We start from the raw sequence: 11,956 nt of genomic DNA on the forward strand, positions 1-11,956 counted from the left end.
GTTTGCCATTGACTCCCGAGGGGCGACCGCTATTAGACATTTTTTTTTTTTTAATTTTGGTGTTTCACTGAGATTCGAACCAACGTTCTCTCTGTGAATTCCGAATGGTAATCACGCACCAACCCATTCGGCTACGTGGCCCCTCCATATAAATTATGGCAGAATAAACCCCTGAATGTGCTAAAAATTTTACTAACCCTTAAAATATTAGGTACATCAGCAGGCTTGGCACAATAAATCTCTTTTGGTCGCGGCGCAGTAGTCTAATAATAATAATAAGGTTGAAAAAAAGCAGCTGAATTCCGTGGACGCCCTTACAGGACACTGTACGCGAGATATGCAGCTGTGTGAAAAATGAGGTGGAATCATCTAAGCAGCTTCTCATTGGCTGCTATGCTTCCACGTACCTGAAATTTAAGCGAACTGGCTCCCATCTCTTTGCTACACCTGCTGCCATAGCAAATTTTGATATCAACCATCTGGTGAACTTCAGCAGCAGCATAAAGTGGTTAACTCAGCCATCGTTAAATCATCAGCCTCTTTTCTTCTGTCCTATTCGTTTTTTTCCCTCCTATTTCGAAGGCCGTTCTATTCTGCCTAGTCCGAAGAAGCAATTCAGCCCCTCTAAATATTTTTGGACCGATTTAGCAAAAAAGCAAAACGTCACAAAACGTCTCTCGATATCCCTCTCCTTCAATTGATGTGGCACTCAGTTACCTGCTTTCTGGACCGTTACCATCAACGTTTACCGACGGTTGATCTGTCAATATCAGCTGCACTTTTCTTTGAAAGGTAATAATGAAGTATGACTTCCCGCAAATGCTGTTTTTTCGGGACGAATGTAGACTTTTTTGACGTCAGATAAAGAAGGATCTTTACGCTTCAAGCGAATGTCCGCTACTCTGATTAAGACCTCACATACACACCTTCAAGACACAAGTATATAGAGCGAACACAAAAATAGTATGAGCAGCGACACCCTTTTTACGAGGGCAGAAACTTATTCCCATACCCAATATTTATTTGTGACTTAAAAGTGCTACTTTTATAGAAAAACAGTTCGAAATTCGCCAAAGCCCTGTCCATTGAACTTAAGCTATTGATAAAAAAAGAGCTTTGGACAATAATTAAAGGCTTAATAGTAATAAGGCCTAAAATATGGATATATATTCCATAGATAGATAGTTGCTAAAAAGTTAAAGATAAAAAAAACAAATCTTTAGAAAAAATGTTAACCCTACTTTTTTTTGAGTTGTTTTTTTCCTTTCGCGATATGATTTGAGATGGAACTACTTTACATATATCGTGCCAATTTTCCTTGGCAATTTTTTTGTTTATGCCTAGTGTTATTAGTGGCAAGGAATTAGTATTTCAATTTTAATGAAGCATTAACACATGTAAAATCAATAATTCAATTGACTTCAAAAAATAATAAATTGGTGTATTGATTTTACTTCGCTTAACTGAAATGCCAATTTCACAGAGTTGCTCGTAATAATACAACAAATAAAACAACACTGAATGGAAATTATCAAAGGTAAAAAGAAATTTAATTTTTTCTGAAATATTTTACACTACTTTTTATAAAATATAATGGATTACATTTTAATTCCCAAATGCATTAAAATCATATGAAGGACTTATGGATATATAAGTAACCTTTTCTGCCAAATACTACATATGTGGAGGTACATATATACATGTATATGTATGTACTTACATTACAACATACGCGTCTGTCCATTCGTTTGATTGCGATAAAGCAAAAAGCGGCTTAGTCTTTTCATGCTGCAATTAGCAAAAAAATTATATGAAAGGTGTTAATCGAAAACCAATTTGCACTGAATAATTGTAAATAAGATAGTTTGTATAATAAATTTTTATAAATATTTTAATAATGAAATATTCACAAATTTTTAATCATTTATGAATATCATACGGTACGAACTTTTGTTGCAACATAAAAGGATTGCTTCTCATACTAGGTGGCCTCGTACGAGGTGCTCATAAGTCAGCAACTTTTTTATAAAAAATACGCATTTATAATTGGAAAAGGATGGAACTCATTGCTATCCACACGTTTCGTAATCTGTCCGACAATTTGTAGATACCTCGCAAAATAAATTTCTTATAATTTGAGAATTTGTTCACATTTTTATACGAAACGAACTGCTGCTATGAAAATTCCACCGATGTAAGCAAATGCTAATCAGATGGAACTAAGGCTAATGAATTTCTCATGCAACTTACCGATTCTAGAACAACTTTTCTCTCAATTAGACCTGGGTTTATTGATATTCTGGGAATTTTAATTCAATTATACGAATTGTTTCTGTGGTATAGACTTATATGAGGTATAAAAACTCATAACAAATTCCATCGCAGCAATGCCAGTAAGAACAAAGCTTTGTCCTTTTTCCAAACGCCTTAGATTCATTCCATGACGAAAAAATTTTCATTTGTGACAGGCGGACAAAAAGCAAATATTGGTTGACGGCAAAAACATCGAAATACTTACTTACTTTTTTCATGCATAAGAATTTAATGTAATATACGTTAGTTTGTTATTTAAAAAATCGCACCAAAATTCGATTAATCTCAAAAATTCAAAAGGTATGAGGTCAAGTAATAAGTATTGAGCATATTCGTCTTTATTTCGACGATGAAATTAAAATGGTTTAGATATGAAAATATGCAATTTCATAATTCAAGGATTGTATAAAACTCATACCTAATGGATAAAGAAGTTAATCAGTTTTTTTTCAACTAGCCGGCGTAGTAACATCAAGAAAACTTAGTAAATGCTTGCAATAATCGGTAATAAAGTAATAATCGTTATCTGCCAAATCTGGCTTATATGGCGTATGCGATAGAAATCTGTCTCGTCCATGAACATAGAAGAATTTTTATTCTCCATTTTTGACCTAATTCAATATTTCCAATTAATGACACTAAAGGTCTGAGTTCAATGTTTGGCTTGATAGGAACAACGCATGTTGAATGATTCCCTTCCCTTCCAAGCACTCAGCAGAACGTTCTAGACTTCACGCTTGAGAAATCGGTTAATCCCTTTCCCATCTACTTTTGACCCCTTCTCCGATTTTTCATCTTAGCCATAGAGCTACTGAAATTTAATTATTTCATATTCTGTGACACAAGACTGACTTCACCAAAGAAATCTGTTAAATAGATTTTTTTAAAGCAATTCAATCTCGAAATCGGCGTTTAGTGTGATATGGATCTCTAACGGTATCCAGCTAGAAAATTGTCTGAACTTTTTACTTCCCTTAATATTTAACCTAACTTATTTAAAAGATATTTATATTATTAAGATTGAAATTAATAGGTGGCAATCCTGTTCAAAATATTTCTTTATTCAAACTTTCTCTAACACCTTTTTATTTAAAACAGTTTTGTAACAATACTTTTTACTTTGTTTATTTTTAGATAAATTAAGTGGCAAAAAAAATATAGGGAAATTAAATTTTCGAAATACTCATAAAAGCTTTTATTATATTGCTTAACTTAATTATAATTAAACTTACTTATTAAAAAAATAATAATTTAAAAAGGTGGCAACCTCATTTAAGTATATATATATACTTCTTTATGTTTTTACTTTTCAAAACAGCTTTCACCTGTATTGCTCTATTTTAATTAACATATACCAAATACATACATAGGTGGCAACCCTATTAAAAATAAAAAATATTTCCATACTAGAGTATTCTAAAAATTTTATATTTCCTCTTCACATGCTGGGCAGAGTGCACTGTCTGAGATGACCACCTTTTCCATGAGCTTTGCCTATAGCAAGTGGCTCATCATCAGTCCAACCAACCGCCTACAGTCCCCTCTACTTAGTGACAAGAGGAACTGTGAGTCGATCGGACATGACAGGTAACATCAGTTTTATCCATCTGCAGCCTCTCTCAGCCTACCAAGCTCGCTTGTGGGTTAGAGTAACCCGTTTGCTAACCGTGGCTTTGATGGCTGCAGAAGAGAGTGGCAGTACGGGCTCCGGACCAAGGAAGTTGGCCTCCGTGTCCCGTTCGCATCAGTCTATTGTATCTATCGACATAGTTCGGCCTGAATTTACAGAACTCGACTACCCTTGAAGTGGTTGAGGGCTATCTAGGGTCATGAGCGCAGCTTGGCTGTCGCTGCGGATACATATAGATCTGCCTCTCCATCTGTTTGCCACAAAAAAGTTCATCGCTTCTTGTACAGCATACACCTTGAAACACCGATGCATGCATTTCAAGAGCAAAGTGCAGTTTTGTCTTGCTGGATTCCACGTAGACCCCAGAACTGGAGCCGTGTTCGGTCATGGAGCCATCCGTGAAAATGCGAAAACAGTGTTTTCCAGGCTCATTTTCTGAGTTTGACCACAATTGAGCCTTTGGCAGTACCACACTGTATCTCTTGTCAAGCACGACTCTGGATGGCATGGAGTCGAAGGGCATGGCGGGGATCGTTGGATCGAAGTCCTTGTCCACTCTTTTGTCCAATGCCGGACAGGGTCCGTACCAATTCCCATTGTGTTTCAGCCTGCAGATGGCCTTCAAGGTCTCTCCTTGGATGAAAACATAAAGTGGTGGTAGATTAATAAGAGCATCTAATGCCGGGCTTGAAGTAGTCGGAAAAACTCCGACGCAACAGATGGTCACAGTGCTTTGTAGTTTCGATAAGGTCCTCCTGACTCCGACGAGAGGGAGCCTACCACTGATGCATAGGTGATAATAGGTATTATCATAGCCGTGTATATCCATTGGACCTTGCTAAGAGAAAGAACCCAGGTTTTTTCAAAAACACCCTTGCACTGCCAGAAGGATGTCGTACTTTGGATGTCTTTGTTTCCACGTGTGATTTCTATAGGAGCTTACTTTAGAGGATTACTCCCAGATATTTAATTTCCTTGGATAGCTGGATTGTGACTCCTCTTAGCTAAGGCAGAACGAGTCCATCAAGCTTCCTCCTTCTGGTGAAGAGGGCAATACCAGTCTTGGTGGAACCTGCCGATAGGCCATTCACACAGCACCAAGTGTCCAGAGTTTTCTGCACTTTCCTGCAGATGTTCATAAGCGCAGGGCCTGTTACCAAACAGGCAACGTCGTCCGCATATGCTTGTGCGTAGACTCCCAAGTCGTTAAAGGTGGTGAGCAGAGAATCGATCACCATGCACCAGAGCAATGGAGACAGCACACCGCCTTGGGGGTAACCTCTATTAACCCCAGGCGACACTAGCAGATATTCCTCTGCTCGCACCGAGACGATTCTTTGGGCCAGCATCGAACAAATCTAATTGACTAGCATTCGGTCCAGGCTGTGTCTACTAGCAGAGCTTGATACCAATATTATAATATATCTACTCTATCGGAATATACAATAAGTCATTGCCAAAATAATAATAACGCCGTATTTTGATCAATTTTTGTAACTCCATAATTTTTTTACAAAAATATTGTTCGTTCTGTAGCAAACATCATATGAACCAAAATTTCATTTATATTTAGTTTAATTTTAAGTTTTATTAATTTCAGAATTAAAAAAAAGAAAAAAATCGGTACGCAACTTGCAAGTTTGAGGTGTATCAAAAGCCTCAAGGATTTCTGATACTTTTTTTCTCTGTTGGTGTTGCGCATTTGCTTCATATAAAAAAATGTCGTGCATTCGTTATTGAGAGAAAATTCGCTCAACAATAATTTGGAGTATCTTCAAACCTGCACTTCCTTACTCTTTACAACACTGGTTGCCAACTTTTTCGCAGAAAAGTCTAAACTCTTCAGCGCTGACTAATAAATATTAGATCGACTGGATAAGCCTTACAATTAGAACGTCCTATCACAAGTGTCATCCAAATACATTTGCACAACAAATTATTATTGCAAGAGTTTTTAGCGAACGTTTTTCATAGTCACTGTATATTGCACATTTATAATCATCTTCTCTACTCTGTTACCTCGTTTTACTTAGGTTTTTTCTACTAAGTATTAAAGCATTCTTACTAATCACTCGTAAGGCGCACCTTAAGCAGACTTACTATTTATGAGCACATCCACAAAGGCGCATACACACACACATAGCATAATTCCCCACAGTAGTCCATTCATACATACTTAACCAGCTGGTGGCAGCATCAGCAGCAACAGCTTTCTCAGCAACTCGATAACGTGCTCGTGCGACGCATCATAATGAAATTTATGACATTTGCAGCATTAAAAGTAGTTGAAGTGGAATGGTGAGAGGTATTTGAGAAAAGCATGCATGTGGTACAGGCAAGAAAAGGAAAGCGAACAAAAAAACGCACAGAACTGAATGCAAGAGCAAGGGCTTTAGAAAAGAGTGCCGGCGTAACGTACGCATAATAATGTGGTGCAAGTCGAATTGAAAAGAATGAAAGCAAATAAAATAAAGGGACTGAAACGCAAATGGAATGAAGCTGTATGCCTGCAGCGCCAGCTGTCTCATTATTTCATTAGGCCGAATGCAAGCCGAGGAAATGCAGTGTCATGAAAGCGCAGAAAAACTTTGGAAATCGCTGGCAGATAACACTTTTAAAGCCGTCGATAATGTGATTGCTTAAGAGAAGAAAGCGAGCAAGAAGCAGACTAGCAGCAGGCACGTAGGCACGCAGGCAAGCGGAAAAAATTTAAAGGAAATATGCGCACTTAATTACTGCATTATCATCATTTTTGTGCTGCATGGGAAGCGTGTTCCTTCTTGCAATTCCTTGCGATAAGCTGTTATAATGGTTTAAATGTTCTTCTTTCTAGGTTACTTTTAGTGTCTGAAGTATTCATCGATAAAAAATTTTACTTATAATGAAATCTATGGGACGATAAGCATGGAAAATGCCACGTAAAGGATTTTCTCACTGTTAAGATATAAGGTATTAAATATTCTTCAGTATCTTCAGTAAGGTAATAAATAACGATTTTACATGTTGCAGTATTAAAAACTTTAAACTTAGGGTATGGGACATCGAAAACAATTTATATATTTCAAATTCGGATATGGTTTAGATATCACTAAAATATTAAAAATCATTATTTAAACTTTAATTTTTATATATTTTTAGAACTAGGTATAGTCTGTAAGATTAGTTGTATTCAAGCATTTGAAATGCATAAAAAACGTAAATTAAAAAAATTAAATGGCATAATAATGGAAGATTCACAAAAGGATACACAGTTACCTTTCCTGAGAGGACCGAGTGGAAAACAAACCCAAAATGGATGAATGATGATTCACAAAAATGGTACACTGATGGATCAAAAACACCTTATGGTGTAGGAGCAGGAGTAGTGGGGCCCAGAATCCACAAATCATTCACTCTCACCAGGGACACAACCATCTTCCAAGCGGAACTATATGCAATAATGGAAGCAGCATCCAAAAACAATGTCTCATTAATTTGGGTACCGGGACATGAGGGATATGACGGCAACGAAAAGGCAGACTTTCAAGCCAAAAAAGAGGTTGTCTGTAAAGTCGGTTTACTGACGATAGTTTAACGTGACAACGTCATAAGAAAATATTGATGGAATGGTTGCAATTTTCAAAACAAAATTTTAATTTTATTTGTCTGATAGATATTTTGTATGGATATAGAGGAGGAGGTAAATGGAATTGCAATGGAACAGGTCAAGTTACATTTACAAAAACGTGAAAAATTACGAAACATTTATCAAATTCATGAAAGATATCTTCAATTTCGATTGTGCATCAGACGTTAATAAGTCAACAACACTAAGAGGCACCATCATCGATTTGCCTTTTTCAAGACACTTTACACTCGAAACACCTCCTTTATTTTCCTACTTTTTCTATCATCGTCCTATTCTCAACAAAGAAATGGTTCATTACCATGCACACAGCACATATGCAAATACAAGTATGTGAATTTATATACAAATGCGCATATACATACATATACATACATATATATGCTCACTCAAGTAGGACAGAGCCGGTTGTCGAACGTTGCCGAACGCGGGGGCCGATTGTGCTCTTTGTCGTTCGTTCCGCGCTCTCGCTTGCAGTTTAAGCACATTAGCTTACATTTGCTTGCGGACGGAATACATAGATTCGTATATTTCATATGTCCATATGACTTGTATGCATCTTTACATATAGATTTGTTCTTTTTGAAAATTGCGCGAAATTGTATATGTATATGCATGTTTATATACAGATATTAGTATACAACATATCTTATAAGGTATATGGCAAATATTACCATACATTTTTTCCTTCATATATAATAAAAAAATTAATAATAATAACATTAAAACAACAATTATTATTAACAAACTTGGTTTTATTTTAAATTCTTCAAGTAAATCAAATTAATAATAATCAATAAGAAGGCATATGCAAATACAAATACGTGAATTTATATATGTACATATGCGCATATACATACATATATACGCTCACTTAAGTAGGAGAGAGCAAGATGTCGAACGTTGCCGTTCGCTTGCTTTGTCGTTCGTTCTGCGCTTTCGCTTGCAGTTCATTCAAGGTAACGGCAATGAGCAAGGTAACGACATATGAGCAAGGTAACACTAATGAGCAAGGTAACGACACATTTTTTCGTGCGTGCAGCTTGTTAAATCAAATTATAAGACGTTATCACGTCAAAAGGGGCAGATGCAAACTTCATCGGACCTAGTCCCATGTTCGGATTCAACAAAAACAGCCTGAAACAAAAAGTAAAATACTGGGCCAAAACTCTATTAAATCAGCATTGGAACAACGTAGAGGGTCTTAGACACTCCAAAAAGTTCCTAAGTTTCAACGCTAAAAGAGTTAACATGGCCCTCACGTTAAACAAAACGAGCATTCGCACTCTCACAGGCGCCCTCACGGGTCACTTCACCTACAACAAACACTTACATAAATTAGGCATAACTAACACCAGCACCTGCAGATTTTGCTGCGAAGGTGAGGAGTATATAGGACATCTCATTATCGAATGTCCGGGGTTGACACATAGAAGGAAAAGGTTTTTAAACAAGTTCATGCTTACAGATGAAGACCTTCAATCACTCCCTCAGAAGGAGCTGGTACAATTCATAAGCATACTTAACAGTCAATAGACAGCATAGGGTGCACAATAGATCAATATGGTCGCAGTGCTAAAGGGCCGTACCTTAACCCTTTACAACCATTAACCATTAACAAACCATTAATGGAAGATTCACATGTAGCGGAATAGCTAAAAGAGTTCAATTGAAATAAAATTTCGAATAGAATTTCTATATACAGTCTGTCTAATGAAAGCGTAACCGCCATCACTTCAAAACCATTTGACCTATTCCAGTCTAACAAACCCCATTGTATGGCTTTACAATATTTACTATAGGCAATATATTCAATAAAATGTAGGTATAGTCATCACCATTAGCTAGAATGGCGTCAAATCTTCGAGACATACTTTATGTTAATGTCTGCGCAAGTTGTAGAGGTAATCGGCTCGGAATCAGCGGAATTTGAGCACTTAAGCATCCATATTCATTTCCCTTTGACTTATTACTTGGCTCTTACCCAAACATTTTCCATAGGATTAATATCAGGCGGCTGTGAAGACCAATCCTACATTTAAATCCCATTTTGCGGTTTCCACTCTATAAACATTCGGCTTCGATACTTGGGCTCGTTGTCCTCTTGCAAAATTCAGGTTTGGCTAGTTATTCCAAACAAGCGCGAAAGTTGATGATAATAATGCTTTTCGCTAAATTTTATTCATCAAAACTGCATTCCAGATGGTGGTAAACACAAATAAATTGCCCAATCCAAGTTATCGATTATCAGCGGAACACCAGGACTGCCATATGCAAATATTCGCCCAAAGGAAAGATTCACCCTTTCCTTTTTTCAATGTGTCACAATTAGATCAGCAGATTTTCCCACCTGCTCCGGAAGTTGAAGTCTTTTGCACGTAAACCTCCTCGAACCGTATCTTTGGATACATTAACACCACTTTTCCAAAAAACTTCTACAGCTTCACCCAACGAAAAGTTCGTTCACCCAAATCAACGGTGTTCTGGTTTTGCTTTTGAGAGGTATGCATATTTTTTGGACCTCGTCCAAGAAATCGTCAACGTTTTTAACGAATGAATCGGTGGGTGACTACCAGTCGGAATTCAGAGCGATCGTTGGTTCGAATCTTTGTGAAACGCCATTTCCAAAATAGTTTTGGGTGTTATCATGTTAACAGAAATTCAAAGTGGACCTTCATTAAGCATGAATTCATGTTTGTATTAGTCGAGCACCTGCAAAGCTGCGAAATAGGCGGCTATGTAGGAATTCAACCGCACCTACAACAAATAAGTATTCATAATTTCGAAAATATTTACCAGCTCCGGAAACACACTCGAGAACTTAGCTAAACAGACAAGAGCCCTATAACAACGACAATCCACAATTCGAATCAAATTTTAGCAAACCTACAACCAACATGAAAATGCACTAAACGCAGCACAATAATTACATAAATCACAATTAAAGTACACAGCACACCGACACACATAATAATGTGCACGTGTTCGTAATTTAAAAATAACTTTTACAACTATTAAAAATATAATTTTATTTTGGCAGCCGCCATATTTACTTTTGACATACCAAATACCAGTTTAAATCCAGAATGGAAGTTTAAGAAGCGTTGGCATGTGATTTTCATTCATAGGTGTACCTATACTGAAGAGCGAATGCATGTCAAGTGATCCAGGTATTTTAGACATTATCTTCAATTACTCGCTGAATTGGTTTGTAAGAAGTGAGCATAAAACAACTTTGAAAAAATTGAATTGAAACTTTCATAAAGAGTTTGTTAAAGCAAGAAGCTTTGGATATTTTCAACATTCTCGTATTTTTTTTTAATTTTGGAAGAAAAAATATACTTTTAAACAAAAATTTTGGAGAAAATACTTGCATATAAAATCTTTTTGTGGGTGGACTGATTTGTTATGAAATTTTTATACGAGTCTGGCCACCTATTTGTAAGTCAAAACATGTTTTTATAGAAAACAGAAGTAAATATGTCGGTATGATATCAAATATTTAGTCCGACAACAATTTTATAATAGAGTGGAACCTAAATTTTCTTCTAAAGCAGAAACTGTTGAAACATTTCATTAGATAATATTTCGGGTTGGGTCGCCACTTAATTCTTATTGCTAAATTAAGAATTTCTGAAAAATGTTAATAAAATACTAATTATAAAGAGCCCTAAGTTTTATTGCTAATGACACAATTTTATTGCATACTATCATACAAATATCATAAAAAAGTTGCTTAAGGGGTCCCGGGGGTCTAGAGCTAAAAAATTTAGGCTTTTTTCAAGAAAAAAAGTGTTTACAATAAAACTAATGAAAAATGATATTTAAATTTTATAAGCTTTATATTTAACTTCTTTTAAATAAAAAATTATTGCCATTTCTCTTTATTATGATAATATTGGTATAATTTAATTTTGCATACAACAAATTATTGGCCAAATGGCCGCCGCGGCCTCGGCGGCACATCCGATGGTCCAAATTTTCGATGACGCTGGGGCATAATTGAGGTTCTATGCCAAATTATCTCATCTTTTAGCTCTTAAATTATTGCTGGCTTATCGACGTACACCTTTTTTTTTCAAATAACCCCAAAGAAAGAAGTCCAACGGTGTCAAATCACATGATCTTGGCGGCCAATTGACATCGCCGCGACGTGAGATTATTCGGCCATAAAATTTTTCGCGCAAAAGAGCCATTGTTTCGTTAGCTGTGTGACAAGTGGCACCGTCTTGTTAAAACCATATATCGTCCACATCCATATCTTCCAATTCGGGCCATAAAAAGTTCGTTATCATCTCACGATAGCGAACACTCTTCACAGTAACTGCCTGACCGGCCTCAATTGGGGAAAAATACGGCCCAATGATGCCGCCGGCCCATAAACCGCA

Source organism: Anastrepha ludens, chromosome 2 (genome assembly GCF_028408465.1).
Source record: "Anastrepha ludens isolate Willacy chromosome 2, idAnaLude1.1, whole genome shotgun sequence".
NCBI classification, from domain to species: Eukaryota; Metazoa; Arthropoda; class Insecta; order Diptera; family Tephritidae; genus Anastrepha; species Anastrepha ludens.